This window comes from Ovis aries, chromosome 23, assembly GCF_016772045.2.
Source record: "Ovis aries strain OAR_USU_Benz2616 breed Rambouillet chromosome 23, ARS-UI_Ramb_v3.0, whole genome shotgun sequence".
In the NCBI taxonomy this organism is placed as follows: domain Eukaryota; kingdom Metazoa; phylum Chordata; class Mammalia; order Artiodactyla; family Bovidae; genus Ovis; species Ovis aries.
Window position 1 is genome coordinate 26,948,263 of NC_056076.1, and position 17,739 is coordinate 26,966,001.

Consider the following 17,739-nt stretch of genomic DNA (forward strand, 5'->3'; position numbering starts at 1 on the left):
GACAGTTGAACAGGGAACATATCAGTAGCTTGGTTTTACTTTGGGCTTGCAAATACTTGGAATTCTCAGCAAACTTTTAATAAAAGTTCCAAATCACTAAGGGCTTGAAAGCATGTGGTAATTTTATAGTCTTTTTAGTCTCTCTCCTCTTAGATAAGTACTTATGGGAGTTTTGCTGATTAGCTAGTAAACTCTCAGCCTGAGGAAAAGCCTAAAAAAGAAAATGCTAAGTCAGGAAGGATTTTTTTTTTTAATACAAGGCAAAATGTTCTTATTTAGAGGAATGGAAAAGCTACTGAATATTTTACCCTGAAAATGGTTTTACTAAATGTTTATTTTCATTCAATAACCTATTGAAACACTCAAATAACATATGCAAAATCAAATATCAAGTAGTTATATTATCCTTGTGGGTAACATACATCCCTGTACTTTTGAACAGAGTTATCGAGAATTATTGGATAAATCATTGCTAATAAAGGACTTATATTTTTCTGTTTAATTTTTATTTTCTATGTATATATATATGTGAAAATCGTTGGTGAATGTTTAATGTTGTTCAGTCACTCAGTCATCTGTGACTGTGACCCCATAGACTGCAGCAGGCCAGGCTTCCCTGTCCTTCACTATCTGATGGAGTTTCCTCAGACTCATGTCCACTGAATTGATGCTGCCATGCAACATCTCATCCTCTGCCACACTCTCTTCTCCTGCCCTCAGTCATTCCCAGCATCAGTGTCTTTTCCAATGAGTCAGCTCTTTGCATCAGATGGCCAAAGTATTGGAGCTTCAGCTTCAGTATCTGTTCTTCTAATGAATGTCAGGGTTGATTTCCATTAGGATTGACAGGTTTGATCTCCTTAGTATCCTAAGGACTCTCAAGGTACCACAGTTAAAGCACCACTTTAGTACCACAGTTTGAAAGCATCAGTTCTTCAGCACTAAGCCTTCTTTATGGTCTGTCACATCTGTACAAGAATACTTAATAGAAAAGGTAATTTAAAAGAATAGAAAGTTTCTTGTTTCAGTGTAAACTTGGAATAAAATTTTAAAGTAAAAAATAGCTTATACATTTGAGTCTTGATCTGTGTACAAAAATTTACATGCTTGTCTATTAAGTATTTTTATTAAGAAAAAAATCACTATACCAAAAAAATCATGTGTGAAGGAAAGAGAAACACCTTTATAATTACCACTAGCAGGAGATTTCTGTGGCCAGAAGTAGAAGATTACTAGAGTACTAAGCAGCTATAAAAGTGAAAAACAAGACAACTGTCATTTTAGTTTAAATTGTACAAGAGTAACTGTTAGAACCTGTCTTCCACTATATTTTGGTGAAGGGGAATATGATCACATTCCAAATGCATACTCAGTACTCTTTTGGACTAAAAAGCAACAAGAAGCAAGCATACTTTTTTCCTCATGATTAGGCAAGCTGGGAATTAATGCTGTAATTTCAGTAAAATCCTTTATTTTAGGATTAATTATCAGAAATACCCTATTCCTTTCATAGTTTGTTAAATTAGGCTAAATGATACAAAATCCTTTCAAATGTTTCATATCCAATTTGGAATGCAAATACCGAGGGCAACTGACTGTATAAATTATAATACATTTACCTTGTTTCTTTGGTTAAGTTCCTAATATTTAATTCTCTATAGTATAGCCTCATCATTGACACCATGACAAGTAATTTTCCAGACAATGAAAGCTATACAACTTAAGTACCTTTCCAGCTAAGAGTATTTGAAATCTATAGTAGACATGGCAACATGCTGCCCAAATCCTGCTTCGTGCAAGGGCTCAGAGACCCACTTGCCAGGAATGATAGCTTTCAGCTGCCAATCCAATCTGAGAAGTCATGCCCTTTGAGGTCTGCAACTAATGTCTAATGGAGGCAAGGTATAAAACAGAGCAGCAATGGAGACATAGACATAGAAAACAGGCTTGTGGACAGTTGGGGAAAGGAGAGGTTGGGAAGAATTGAGAGAGTAGTTTGGAAACATATGCATTACCATATGTAAAACAGATGGCAGGTGGGAATTTTCTGTGTGATACAGGGAGCTCAACCCAGTGCTCTGTGACAACCAAGAGGGGTGGGATGGGAAGGGAGATGGGAGTGGGTTTCAGGAGAGAGGGGACATATATATACCTGTGGCTGATTCATGTCGATGTGTGGCAGAAACCAATACAATATAGCAATTCTTCTCCAATAAAAAGTAAATAAATACAAAAGAGAGAGACAGAAATGTTTACAAAACTAAAAACAAAACCCTGGTATTCTATGGCATTATATTTGGGACAACCCTGGTAGGTCATATAGCACCAGACCTCTTAAAGGTTCAATCAAAGCTGTTGCTAGACTTGTATTATGGCTGAACCTACATCTTGCATTCTAAACTCCACTCCAGAATCTGTTTCAAAAAAACACAACCTTTGGCAGAATCTAAAACATTAAGGTTAATCAAACCTGGATATAAATGATCAGAATACATGTGATAAAACTTTTAAGATATGCAAAAACACATTCTACTAAGAAAGTAGTAACTTATTCTCTCTGTAAAAGAGCTTCTCCTTCAATTGATTATGCCATTTTGAATTAAAATAACCCATTTGCTGATAATGGAAAGTGTCAATGTCAATGTCAGTACACATTTCAGAAGCATGCTTAGAATAGTGTATTGAGTACAGGCTTGATAAATGTACATTGACTTGCTAGATAATGCTGCTGCCATATAATGTAGTGGTAAATCAAATTGTTAGAAGTGCTGTAAAATATATGATAGTTTTCCTTTATGCAAGGTAAAAGACAAGCTTTAACAGCAACAACAAAAAAACACTTAAAAGCTTTCTTTAATGTAAATAAACTTCAGTTCTCATAAAGACAGTTGGTGAGTTATAGATTCTTTTCAACGACTTAAAATGAAAAATGGCAGACTAATCTGGAGCCTATAATGGGAATAATTGACCCAGATGAACAAAAAGGCAGCCATTTCTCTTTGTGAAATAGAAAAAGGTCAATTTTATCATTTACTTTCTTTCCTTGCTTCTTCTTAGTTCAGAATTTTATTTGTTTTTGAGTGTATGCAGTTTTGAGGTATGTTTTTCATTTCTCCAGCCTTTATTTTTATACTGACATACTACATAAATCATTTCTTTGTGGATATCTTTGTGCGTTATTGCTTTATTCACTTTTTTTTCTTGTTTATGAAATGTAAACACATTCTGGGACACATGAAGACATTTATCATAAGTACATAATTCCTAAAAATTGGAAATGCTTATTAAATTTAAAAATGCCAGTTTGTTTTCCTTCTTTTAGTAATTGATTTATTATATGAATTTTAATTTATAAAATATGATTGCCACATACCTTCTAGAGCATCCTTATTATATTGTTAAATTAAGCACTGTTTTATTTTAACACAATAAAAATGTCAATTTATTTTCTCCTATTTAAAACTTTGCATAGTTTACATATCATATACATATTGCACAAATACATACAATACATTTTATGTTAATGTAATAGAAATTGATTTTATTAAAAAATAGTCCTCTAATTACATATAACCAAGAAGAGTGAAATTAGTTAAAAGATTTTCAATCAGATAGTATATGCATACAACAGAAAATTTTTTGAAAGTAGGGTCTATTTACCCTAACTAGATCTCAAGTTAGAGCATTGCAGCAACACCTACAAAAATAACCGTGAACTAATTTATTACTAAGGATACAGAAGTAAATCTAACCATACACCATAAGAAAAATCACCTACTATGTGAACGGACAGGTTCAACTTTATGATGTTATAAATGCACCATGTTATCATAAGTGGATATTCTTTTTGGCATTTGTTCAACAGTCACCCACTGATCAGTTTCTAAGTACCAGACACACTGCTAGGAAAAATTCCGGTTTTCAGAATAGTCAAAGCCTAGGACTGCAAGGAGATCCAAACAGTCCATTCTGAAGGGGATCAACCCTGGGATTTCTTTGGAAGGAATGATGCTAAAGCTGAAACTCCAGTACTTTGGCCACCTCATGGAAAGAGCTGACTCATTGGAAAAGACTTTGATGCTGGGAGGGATTGAGGGCAGGAGGAGAAGGGGACGACCGAGGATGAGATGGCTGGATGGCATCACTGACTCGATGGACGCGAATCTGAGTGAACTCCGGGAGTTGGTGATGGACAGGGAGGCCTGGCATGCTGTGATTCATGGAGTCGCAAAGAGTCAGACATGACTGAGTGACTGGACTGAACTGAACTGAGAGGTGAGAAATTACAGATTCAATTTCAAAATGAGAATGTTTTTAAAATTTAATGGATGATTGTAATAATTTGATCAAAATAAAAACACAAATGATGAGTTTAAGCAAAAATTGAAGTCACAACTTCATCAAAAATAAAATGAATGAATATTAATTTCTTTGCCTCCCTATTTAGACTTATTTATGTATGTGTGTTATTCTGTCAGTTGTGTCTAAGTCTGCAACACATGAACTGCAGCCAGCCAGGCTCCTCTATCCATGGAATTCTCCAGGCAAGAATACTGGAATGGTTTGCCATGATCTTCTCCAGGGGATCTTCCCAATCCAGGAATTGAACCTGGGTCTCCTGCATTGCAGGCAGATTCTTTACCATCTGAGCCACCAGGGAAGTTGATTTACGCATACTACTGTGCTACCTGGTAGCTCAGATGGTAAGAATCCGCCTGCAATGAGGAGACCCAGGTTCAATCCCTGGGTCAGGAAGATCCACTGGAGAAGGAAATGGCTACCCACTCCAGTAGTCTTGCCTGGAGAATGCCATGGACAGAGGAGACTGGTGGGCTACAGTCCATGGAGTCACAGAGTCGCAACATGACTGAGTGACTAACACACACCCCTACACTTGTATACCATTGTTTTTGTTTGCCAAAAACATCTGGCAGTAACACCGTACCGCTCATTTTGGGAAGCCTCTTTCCACACTTCCCTTTGTTCCTCCCTTCAGGCAACTACCATTCATCTGTGGACTGAACTCTTGGCCCCAGCAGGCTAAAGGGAGTCTTTTCTTGGAACTAATCTATTACTTTTCCACCTAAAAGAAACATTAACTTTTCATGCTCCTATCTAAAAATCATTCATTTGTGTACTATATCCCATCCCTTCTGGCCTATTTAAGAACCTTGATTCAGATAACCCTCTGCCCACTTGAAACTCTGCCCCTTTGTTACAACTCTGTATTGGGTCATCTCCACCAGCACCCAAAGAAGTTGTTTATGCTTCCTATTAGCAAACAACAGTCTCCAGATATCACTGTCTCCCAGGAATATTGCTGCATTTCTTTACTTTCTTTTTAAAAATTAAACTCCATGGGAAATCTGTCTATAAAGCACTGCATCCAACATCTTCTCTCTTCTTCTTCTCTACATTTAATCCAATCAGAATTTAAAGAACCTGCCTGCCAATGCAGGAGACAAAAGAGACACAGGTTTGACCCCTGGGTCAGGAAGATCCCCTGGAGGAGGGCACAGCGACACATTCCAGTTTTCTTGCCTGGAGAATCCCATGACAGGGGAGCCTGGTGGGCTATGGTTCACAGGTTTGCAAAGGGTCAGAATTGACTGAAGCGACTTAGCACATAGGTATCAATAACAAGATCATCAATTACCTCTACATTCTTTAATTCAATGAGTAATTCAATTGAGTAATTCTCAGTCCTCACACTTTTTTTTTTTTTTTTTTTGTAATCAACAGCCCTTGACACAGTTGATCACTTCTTGCTCCTTCCCACACTTTCTTTACATGTCCTCAGATATCATGCTCTCTTGGTTTTCCTCCCACCTATAGGCTGCTTTTGCTCTGTTTCATTTGATGGTTTCTTCTTTCTTTAACTACTTAAAGTAGGTGTGACCCAGAGCTGAGTCCTTATTTTCATTTGTTTTGTTTTTTCCTCTTACAGTGTTACCTAATAATATTAATAGCATAGAGCTACCTCATACAAATATCATTTATATCCTCTCTCTCTTAGTCACTAAGTCGTGTCTGACTCTTGCAACCCCATGGACTGCAGCCTGCCAGGCTCCTCTGTCCATGGAATTCTCCAGGCAAGAACACTGGACTGGGTTGCCATTTCCTTCTCCATTTATATCCTAAGTACTCCTAAATTCATATCTCAGACCAGCTCTCTCTTCAATATTTCAGACTTCATCGTCATTTACCAACCTCATACATTATATCAAAAAAGACAATTGATACAAACAAACTTTAGGTAACACTTCATGGAGTGGATAATCTCCACTCTCAAGAATGTAGAGAACTGCAAGGTAGAGAAAAGGATTGGCTAATTCAAAGAAGCAAGCCAAGGAACAAGGAAGAAGTACTCTGCTTAAGTTGCTTGGCTGGGGTTGTATCTCACCTTTATTTAGAGAGATTAAGGAAATAGGAAGTAAGTATAGAGCCCAGAGTTGACCTGGAATTTGGGGATCTGCTGATTGAATATATTCCACTTCTGGTCAAGTGGAACATTCACAGGGACACAAAAGTTACTCAGGTTTTGCTTGGCTGATGTGGCACTCTGGGCAGGAGTGGCTCCACCTTGAGCTTAAAAAATTTATTTCAACAATATACATGATCTCCTTAGGGTTAGCCCTTCACTTCTCTATTTCATTTTCTTCCCATATTTATTCCATCAGGAAATCCTGTTGGATCTTGCCTCAAGTTCATACAGAACACAATTACTTACTTTCATCTCTGCTAATACCAAGTATCTATCATTTCTCTCAGTCTCTGCTGCCAAGTCCCTATCATCTTTTCCAAGATTTCATTAGCTCACTCCAAAATGACTAAATGAGTTTCCTAAAATACCATTATAGGTCTTCCTTGATATTTCTATGAAAACCTGAAGTTGAGTTATTCTAGCCTTCTTATCCTTAGCCCTGCTTTAATTTTCCCCCTAATAGTCTCATTCTCTGAAACACTATAACTTATTTACTTGGTTATCTTTATATTACTCCTAAAATCATGATGATGGCAATTTTCATTTGTGTCCTGCTTTGTATTCCAGAGTACAAACAGTGCCTGGGTAATTAAGATTAATACATACCTGCTGAATAAGTGAAGGTAACTATTGTACAGTGGATGAAAGATAAATTATGTGTCTACAAAGATATATGCAGTAGGAAATCAAACAACTTATTTCAAGAATGCTTTAATCTATTAGGAATTTGAAGTGTATGATACCACAGGATATGAGGGTAAAATAGTAAGTGGAGAAGAAGAGTTATTTGGTTCCCACTGCATCTCTGGTGACTCAGATGGTAAAGAAACTGCCTACAATGCAGGAGACCTAGGTTTGATCCCTGAGTCAGGAAGATCCCCTGGAGAAGGGAATGGCAACCAGAATTCGTGCCTGGAGAATTCCATGGACAGAGGAGCCTGGTGGGCTACAGTCCACAGTGTCACAAAGAGTCAGAAACAACTGTGAAATGAATACACACACCCCCTCCTGGGATGAGCAATTCAATTACTACTCCCCTACCACCTCAGGTTTAAACAGGTTCATTCTTTGAGAAATGCCCAAGGTATTGGCAAGGTTGAGAGTAGGAGTGTGGCTGTGGGTTGAAACTAGAGAAACTTAAATTAAAATATGTACATTAAATATAGAACCCCCCAAGCTTTCCTCCCTCTCCTAGTTTCCAAAATGTTGGCAGCCAAGCTTAAACACTCAGGCAATAGGTAAGAAGCTTCCTTGGAGAAATGGTGGCCAGAGAGAAAAGACACATATAAGGTCCAATAAAAGTCCACTTTCTACAAAAATCCAACCCAACTTACAGAGACAAAACTAGTATTTTAAAGGCTCCCTTTTAAATATTAATGGATAATCAGGGACATTCGAAGAAAGCACAGAAATTGAAAGACCAAAATGAGCAGAAATAGGAACATCAGAAGTAAGGGAAGCAGGCCAGGGCAGAGGAAGAAAGGTAAGCCAGCAGAAAAGCTTCAGTCTGACTCCAGGAGTGTTCTGGAGCAAGAGTTGTTGCTGAATGTGTCTTCCCTTGATACAAGGTTTTGAACCCAAAAATCTATCATTAAGTGGGGACATAATCTTTGGGGTAAAGCTATTGCCATTGAGCCAGGGGCACAGCTACTTGTAGCAGCTAGGAAAGTGTGCTCAGGTCCAGTGAAAAGAGTCTGGGTAGGGAAATAAGTGTGCTTTGCTTTGTTTCAATAAATATGTCAGTGTTTTACCATTTCTAGATATGTGGCTAAAATGACAAAAATAAATATTTTTAACATGCTACAGGAGCACAGAGGAAGGAATTTGTGAATTTTAGATGGTCAGGGCAGAACCTCCCCAGCCATTTGAGCTAGGACAAGCAATATGTGTCAGTATAGCAAGTCCCATACCTAAATCACAAATTATAATAGTTCTCTTTCATACGACAAAGATAACTTGGAATGGCATCAGAAAAAAATCCTGTCCTTGATAAAAATTACATCTTATAGCTTAGCCAAGATAATTGCCTCCTGAATTTTTAGATTTGAAGAGAATTCAAAGCCCAAGATATTAGATTTATAATTTTAAGAAAAAAGCTTTAAGTCTTTTATCTGTATTGGAACAAAGATAGATGCGTCAACCATATAAGCTGACAAAAAATTTCAAAATTCTAAGAAAAATATTTATTGACTTTTAAGGATATTTTCTTGTTTAATCACACGTTATTGCAAAACTTTTAAAGACAGCCCAGAAGAGGCCTTTTTTTTTTTCATTGTAAAATGAGTTGCAATATTTCAGATAAAATAAGGCCACTTGAGTACACTTGGGAAAGATAATATTTTTAAAAGTTGCTGGCATCATTTCTTTTTCTTTGAAAAAAAAACAGACAACAGGAAAAATGTTTTTTTGAGAAAATACTTTTGTGGCTATTATATTTCGTCCTAGCTGGAGTAGAAATTCTCTTTATTTCTTCCAGAATTAGAATTGCTTCTCTTACTGTGTGTGTGCGCTTAGTAGCTCAGTCATGTCTGACTCTTTGCTACCCCATGGACTGTAGCTCACCAGGCTCCTCTGCCCATGGGGTTCTCCGGGCAAGAATGCTGGAGTGAGTTGCCATTTCCTTCTCCAGAGGATTTTCCTGACCCATGGATTGAACTTGGGTCTCCTTCATTGCAGGCAGATTCTCTACTGTCTGAGCCATCAGAGAAGCTCATTTCTCTCATTATTTCTTTTCAAAACTCACTTCTATTCTCACCCATAAATACAGTCAATGACTATGCTCTTGCTATTACAGTTTTCCTTTAACCATCAAAGTACTCTTTGTAGAGTACATTCTGATAATTTGTAGTTTATTAAAAATTGCCAAACTGTGGATATTTTTGTAAACATTTGAGAGAAAAAAAGGACATATAAAATGCACATTTTTCATTTTCTTGACAGTTATTAATTTTAATGATTTATATTAATAATTGCATTTCAAAGCAAATTGCTACATGAACTCTTGCATTTGTGTTTTTAAAAATATAAATTCTTCATGATATCTGATCTCATTACTGGTTACTGTTACTAAAATCATAGTAAGATTTTCAAAGGCTGTCATTATTTTCAGTTAAATATAAAGATATGAGTAAAAACTACTATCAGGAATACCTGAGAAGATGGAATAAAAATTGAGCCATTGTCTGGGAAAACTGATCTATGTGGGCTCATTCAAATCTAGAAAAAAACTTCCATCAATAAGGAATAGCTAAATTATTTGCTTTAACCTTTCCACTGACATTGTATGGTTAATATGACTGGTGCTTTAAATGGCAAATAAACATACTAAGAAAAGAAAAAAAATTCTCCCATAAAACTGATATGTATGGAATAGACTATAAAAGGATGCTTTTAGATACATACATTTGCTTTTAATAAAATAAAGGGGGTATTATCAGGAGCAACTAAATAGAAAATTAAAACTTGAAGAGACATGTGGCAATTAAACTGACCCCGTGGACTCCTATGGGGGAGATTATGAGTTTTGCCCAAGTGTCTGTGTTTTAAAGCCAGTGCATAGTAGAGGTGAGGTAGGACACTGTGCTTCAAGTTGTGGGAGCTGGAAGTGAGAAAACATGCAAAATTTTGGTCACCATAGTGCTCTGTCACCAATGAAAATGAGAGAATTAAAATTTTCCTCTTTCGGCCCAATGTATGAAAATGATATTTAGGATGATTATGAGAGTTCTGAATGGGGGCAAAGAAGACTCCTTGAGAATTCATACCCAGAGGCTTCTCTCTCACATTAATTTGAAGTTCAACTTTAGATTACCCAGGTCATCTAGTAACACACAAAATAAAACATAGTCACAAAATTCTAATTTCACAGTTGCTGTTACCCTTGAGTGCTCCCCAGACAGAAAAGCGAGACTTCTTTGGAATGGCATACCCTGAACTCAAGCCCTGCAGAATTTCAATGAATTAATGACCTCCTATAGGTATGTCATTGCTGTTTAGTAACTAAGTTGTGTCTGACTCTTTTGTGACCCTGTGGACTGTAGTCTGCCAGACTCCTCTGTCCATGAGATTTTCTAGGCAAGAATACTGAAGTGTGTTGTCATTTCCTTCTGCTGGGGACCTCCCTGACCCATGTCTCCTGCACTGGCAGATGAATTCTTTACCACTGATTCACCATGGAAGCCCATTGTAGGTATGTACCATAGCTAAAATCACATAAGATAAAATCAATCCTCAGTGACTAAGAAGCAGTAGGCACTAAAGCAGAGGATTATATACCAAGGAACTTCAAATAACAGAACACTTTCTGATAATGAGTATAAAATTAATAACATGAGAAAATAATAACACACTATGAAGCCAAATGTGTGATTTTCAAAATAATAAAATAGATGTTCTAGAAATAAAAATGGCATTATCGAAATGAAAACTCAGTGGGGAAGAAGGATAAACAGCAGATCTGAGACAACTGCAGAGAGAATTGATGAACTGGGAAATTTAAAAAGATGTTTACCAAAAAGTCATGCAGAAAAATAACATAAAGAAAAGGATAAGATTCAAAATATACTAATGAGAAATTCCAGAAGTACAGAACAAAGAAAGCAAGCAAGAGAAAATATTGAAAGAGTTATAAATAAGGATTTTTCAGATTCCTAAATTCCACAAATAATAATAAGCCCACCTTCAGGCAAGATATTGCAACTCTAGAACAACAGAAACAAAGTTTCTCAAAAATTATTCTCAAATATAAGTAAATTAAACTGACTACAGAGTCTGCAACAGGGAAAGAAATATAAGATGCTGTGATGATATCTTAAAAATAATGGAAAAATTAATTCTCAACATAGAAGCTTGCATTTATTTAAATGATCATTCAGAGCTGAAGATGAAATAAGTACATTTTCAGGGAAACAAATGCATCTGGTATTGAAAGAATCACTAGAGGATGTGTTTGAGAAAGAAGAAGAAATATCCTAGAAGAGATGAGTGCCAGAAGCAGTGGGAGTAAAGATATTGGCAAGCAAATGGGCACATGTAAATAAGACTTTGCTATTTAAAATGGAATAATAAAATTACTTCCTTGAGAATAAATGTTTAATTTATATTTCAGAGCTGTGTAATAATAATGGCTGTTTGGTGAAATTAAATATAATTTAGGGTGAATCAGGATCAAGGTCAAACTAAAATACTAAACAGAAATCTGCAAAGAAGTGATGGGAAAATTTGACTTTAGATTATCATGTAAATTTCTTAGTTTTGAGAGAATAAAGTGAGAGATACTGATTAAGTACAGATATATTAAGCTGAATACACGTATACTCACTAAAATATAGAGAAATTGTGTCTATGTGACAGAAAAATAATAATTATAACTTAACCAATAGGAGGTGACTACAACCATGAAATTAAAAGACACTTACTCCTTGGTAGAAAGGTTATGACCAACCTAGATAGTATATTCAAGAGCAGAGACATTACTTTGCTGACTAAGGTCCGTCTAGTCAAGGCTATGGTTTTTCTGTGGTCATGTATGGATGTGAGAGTTGGACTTGTGAAGAAGGCTGAGCTCCGAAGAATTGATGCGTTTGAACTGTGGTGTCGGAGAAGACTCTTGAGAGTCCCTTGGACTACAAGGAGATCCAACTAGTCCATTCTGAAGGAGATCAGCCCTGGGATTTCTTTGGAAGGAATGATGCTAAAGCTGAAGCTCCAGTACTTTGGCCACCTCATACGGAGAGCTGACTCATTGGAAAAGACTCTGATGCTGGGAGAGATTGGGGGCAGGAGGAGAAGGGGACGACCCAGGATGAGATGGCTGGATGGCATCACGGACCCGACGGAGGTGAGTCTGAGTGAACTCTGGGAGATGGTGATGGACAGGGAGGCCTGGCGTGCTGCAATTCATGGGGTCGCAAAGAGTCAGACACGACTGAGCGACTGAACTGAACCAATAGATGTGAACACTGTAAAAAAGTCATAAAAAGAAAAAGAAAGGAAGCACAAAATGATATGGTATCTAAACACATCAGAAGGTGAAAGCTAATGATTGATCAAAAGATAAAATTTGGCTTTTTTTTCCTCTATTAATAGAAGACGTGACTAAAGAGCAAAGACAATCTGTCACTAAAAAGAAAACTAAAGGGATACAAAAAGACATATTAGAAGCTATTATTGATTTATATAAATAACAGAAAAATAGGCACAAAGGAAAAATAAAATTCTTGATATGACAATAATATAAGAATTTTGAAATTTACATGACACACACAAAAAATCACAGAATCACAGTGAAGAAATTGATACAACCACAGTGATATGGCAGATTTTAATAGTCTCTGATAGTAATTGATACTTAAGAAAAATAAAATTTTTCTAAGTAGTACACAAAAAAATCCAAAGAACATGTATCCATAGTAAACAAAAATAGGACCTATGTGGTTACATTTAAGCTTAAATAAACATGCTTAATATATGATTATATACATAACTGCAATAAATAAAGTAATACTCAAAATTCTCCAAGCCAGGTTTCAACAGTACATGAACAGTGAACTACCAGATTTTCAAGCTGGATTTAGAAAAGGCAGAGGAGTTCAGTTCAGTTGCTCAGTCCTGTCCGACTCTGCGACCCCACAAAGGCAGAGGAACCAGAGATCAAATTGTCGACATCCACTGGATCATCGAAAAAGGAAGAGAGTTCCAGAAAAACATCTATTTCTGCTTTATTGACTATGCCAAAGCCTTTGACTGTGTGGATCAAAACACTGTGGAAAATTCTTAAAGAGATGGGAATACAGACCACCTGACCTGCCTCCAGAGAAAACTGTAGGTAGGTCAGGTCAGTAAGCAATGGCTAGAATGGGACATGGAACAACAGAATGGTTCCAAATTAGGAAAGGAGTACATCAAGGCTGTATATTGTCACCCAACTTATTTAACTCATATGCAGAGTACATCATGCAAAATGCCAGAATGGATGAAGCACAAGCTGGAATCAAGATTGCTGAGAGAAATATCAATAACCTCAGATATGCAGATGACATCACCCTCATGGCAGAAAGTGAAGAAGAACTAAAGAGCCTCTTAATGAAAATGAAAGAGGAGAGTGAAAAGGTTGGCTTAAAGCTCAACATTCAGAAAACTAAGATCATGGCATCCAGTCCCATCACTTCATGGCAAATAGGGAAACAGTGGAAACAGTGGCAGACTTTATTTTGGGGGGGCTCCAAAATCACTGCAGATGGTGACTGCAGCCATGAAATTAAAAGATGCTTGCTCCTTGGAAGAAAAGCTATGATCAACCTGGACTGCATATTAAAAAGCAGAGACATTACTTTGCCAATAAAGGTCCATTTAGTCAAGGCTTTGGTTTTTCCAGTGGTCATGTATGGATGTCAGAGCGGACTATAAAGAAAGCTGAGCACTGAAGAACTGATGCTTTTGAACTGAGGTGTTGGATAAGACTCTTGAGAGTCCCTTGGATTGCAAGGAGATCCATCCAGTCAATCCTAAAGGAAATCAGTCCTGAATATTCATCAGAAGGACTGATGCTGAAGTTGAAACTCCAATGTGTTGGCCACCTGATGGGAAGAACTGACCCATTGGAAAAGACCCTGATGCTGGGAAAGACTGAAAGCAGGAGGAGAAGGGGAAGACAGAGGATGAGATGGTTGGATGGCATCACCGACTCGGTGGACCTGAGTTTGAGCAAGCTCCGGGATTTGGTGATGGACAGGGAGGCCTGGCATGCTGCATTCCATGGGGTTGCCAACAGTTGGACATGACTGAGCAACTGAACTCACCTGAATAAATAAATATAATTTCTGAAAAAATGCTTGTCTTAAATACTTAAATGATTATATTGTTACATTTACCAAATCTTTCATCTCCCTATTCATTAGTAAAACTTGGGAGAAAATTGTATCTGTGACAGGAAAAAGACACAAAATTTAATTCTATAAAAATTTCACTCCATTTATTCCAGCTTTTCCCCCTGATGTAACTGAAATAAAAATTTTCTCTAATTTTTCTCTTCTCATATTGATGAGGTAGCCTAGCATTAGATTTCATTAGGCTTACTTTATAACCAAAACTTACAAGTCTCTGCATATTATTCAAAAAAACCCTTATTTTCTTATACATTCAAAACAAACACACAAACACATTTACTTTCCATTTCTGTTCCCCTCACTACCTCTGACCTCTCAAACTGATTCTCTCACACACGTGCAGTTGCAAATGAACAGTCTTTAATAAACAATTTGTGTTGATATTTCTATGCCTTTTTCACTTAAACCAATCTAGAAATTTGAAATTATTAAGAGAGTTTCTTTTCAATAGTGAATTATTCCCAATATCAAATAACTGCCAGCATTCTTAATCATAAAATTACATATCAGACAGGGAGCACTCACACTATTTAAAACAAAACAAAAATTTCTCAAAGTATTGAGAGCATATCTAACATAACGTAAAGTGTTAAACTTCATATTATTAAAAACAGAACAAAGTAAAAAAATTCTGAAAGTGCCAATAGCATGTCTAACATAACACAAGGTGTTAAACATTCACTCATTACTAGAGAACTTTCATGACTTGTCAAGCTCCTACACAGATCCTGTACAGCTGACTTGAATGGCATTTTATAGCATGTGCCCATGAATGGCAACCCACTTCAATGTTGTTGCCTGGAGAATCCCAGGGACAGTGAAGCCTGGTGGGTTGCCGTCTATGAGGTCACACAGAGTTGGACACCACTGAAGTGACTTAGCAGTAGCAGCCCATGAATGCTGTAGTTGTCTACTGCCTTGAAAAATTTTGCAATAACTGCAATGCAAAGGTAACAATGATAAAGAAAATTATCTTCAACACATTTACAAGACAGTCTCTGCAAGGAGGAACTAAATTTCAGTATCTTCAAACAAAATTGATTGGCTTAGACACCCACTGCCATACTGTTGTCAGACTGGGTTCAGGGGAAGAGTGCGCTGGATCTTTGGGAAGGGTTTCTCGATTCCAGAGGCTTAAGAGGCAAGTCTGTGACTTCCTGTCTGTAGCTGGGGTTGTCTGTGTGCATTATGATGGCAATGCTGCCATGAGGAACAGCTAAGAGTGATGGAAGTGAAAGGGTTTGACATCACAGAACTGGTATATTATCTAGCCTGGAGCAGCCCCAATTTGAGACTCATATTTCTGTGATATAACAAGTGTCTATAACTGTAGGACAACACTTGTTGTGTATTCTGTAGCTTGAGGTCCAATGCAGCCTCATGGATACAGGGCCATTGCTGAAAGAAGGAAACATGCAATTATTTTTTTAACCAAACATTTTACCAGTATGTTACTGTAGAAAGGAAGCCAAAGCGTGCTGCCTCTCTCTGTTTCAAACTTTTGTATGTGTTTATGAAGACATTACACAGCTTTTCTGAGGTATGGTTTTCTAATTCTTCAAAAAGTAATAACATCTCCTTTGAATTCCTGCCCCTGAATGTGTGAAATCAAATGATGACATCATTTGTAAAGTTTTTTTTTTTTTTTTTTTTTTACATAGATTTAACAAGCTGTGCAATGCTATGTTAGGAAGGGGAATATGAGTCACTGGATGTGGCTGAAAAGATAACAGCAGGAATAATTGGTTTTTGTTTTTGTGGTAAAGAATCTGCCTGCCAAGCAGGAGACACAGGTTCAATCCCTGAGTTGGGAAGATCTCTTGGAAATGAGATCTTCCAAGGAAGATGGCAACCCACACCAGTATTCTTGCCTGAGAAATCCCATGGACAGAGGAGCCTGGAGGGCTACAGTCCATGGGGTCACAAACAGACACTACTTAGCTACTGAACAACCACAACTACCCCTGTTATAGTGGGGCTGTGAAGCATCTACACACTTGTTGGTTTGAAAGGAATCACACACAGGAGCAGTGGAGACTGCTTTCCTCTACAGTAGCCCAAAAGGATCAGATGGCCCTTCTCCCACTCTCTGCTATCTACATGCCCACCTATGACAGGGTTTGGCCAGCTGGATCCATACACTAGGACTGGATTCTTCAAGAGTGAAACTAAACTGTCATGGGTAGTCAAGAGCTTACTAACACATCTATGGAGAGGTTAAGATCTGGCAGCCAGGACTAGACTCCCAGACTGGAGCAACCAGACCATGGGGCAGCGGCATGATCTCTTTCTACAGCCCACTGCTTGGGAGCTCCTGTCTTGTCTGCACCTTTTAGGCTGAAAGCTCTAATATTTTCTGATGGGTTTCTTTTTAAGTTAGTCACATGGGGTTTCTGTTATTTGCAGTCAAGAAGCGTCTGAGCACATCTACAAGTTTTTAATGCACAATTAAAAATGCAAGGCAGATTAAAATTTTACTTGTAAAAATTATGTCCTAGACTCTATTAACTGTGTTCTGTCTAAGCCTATTGTTCATGGAACAGCTCATGATTTGAAAAATTGAAAATGTGAAAGTCGAAAAACTATGTGTAGCATAATGTTATCTATTTTACTTTTGTCTCCACCTTTATTTAAATCAAACCTAGCTAAGAAAATTAGCTGTTTTACTAATATTGGTGTTACTGTAGAAGTTGATTAAAACTTACCTGATTTAAAAGTAGATTAGAGTTTTTATCTATGAATTTGAATGGAGTTCACTAAGCTTTTGTGTAAATCACAAGAAGGCAGGCTGGGAAATTGGAATAGCTTTCTACATGTCATTCTAACTGGGTGTTAGAATGTAATTTTCCTAAATGCTCTGTCAATGTTCTTCAAAAAAGGAAAAATAGAGAAATAGAGGAGGAAAAAGTAAAGACATTTTAAGGCTATTTTTTTACACAGGTGGATGTGGTTACATTACATAGTGTGTATGTGCTAAGTCACTTCAGTCATGTATGACTCTTTGTGACCCTGTGGACTGTAGCCCACCAGGCTCCTCTGTCCATGGGATTCTCCAGGCAAGAATAGTGGAGTGGTTTGCCATGCCCTCCTCCAGGGGGATCTTCCTCACCCAGGGACTGAACCCATGTCTCTTATATCTCCTGCACTGGCAGGTGGGTTCTTACCACTAGTGCCACCTAGGAAGCCCCACATTATATAGTATGTGTATTATATTATGTATTGGAAATGGTTGCAGTAAAGACTCATAAACAATTTCCCAAAGAATGGCCCCAGAATAACACTAATAGAATCCCCTGGAAACTGGTAACAGGAAAATTCTCAGACCTCACCCTGGACTTTTAGATTCAAAGACTCTGAAGGTGTCCTAGC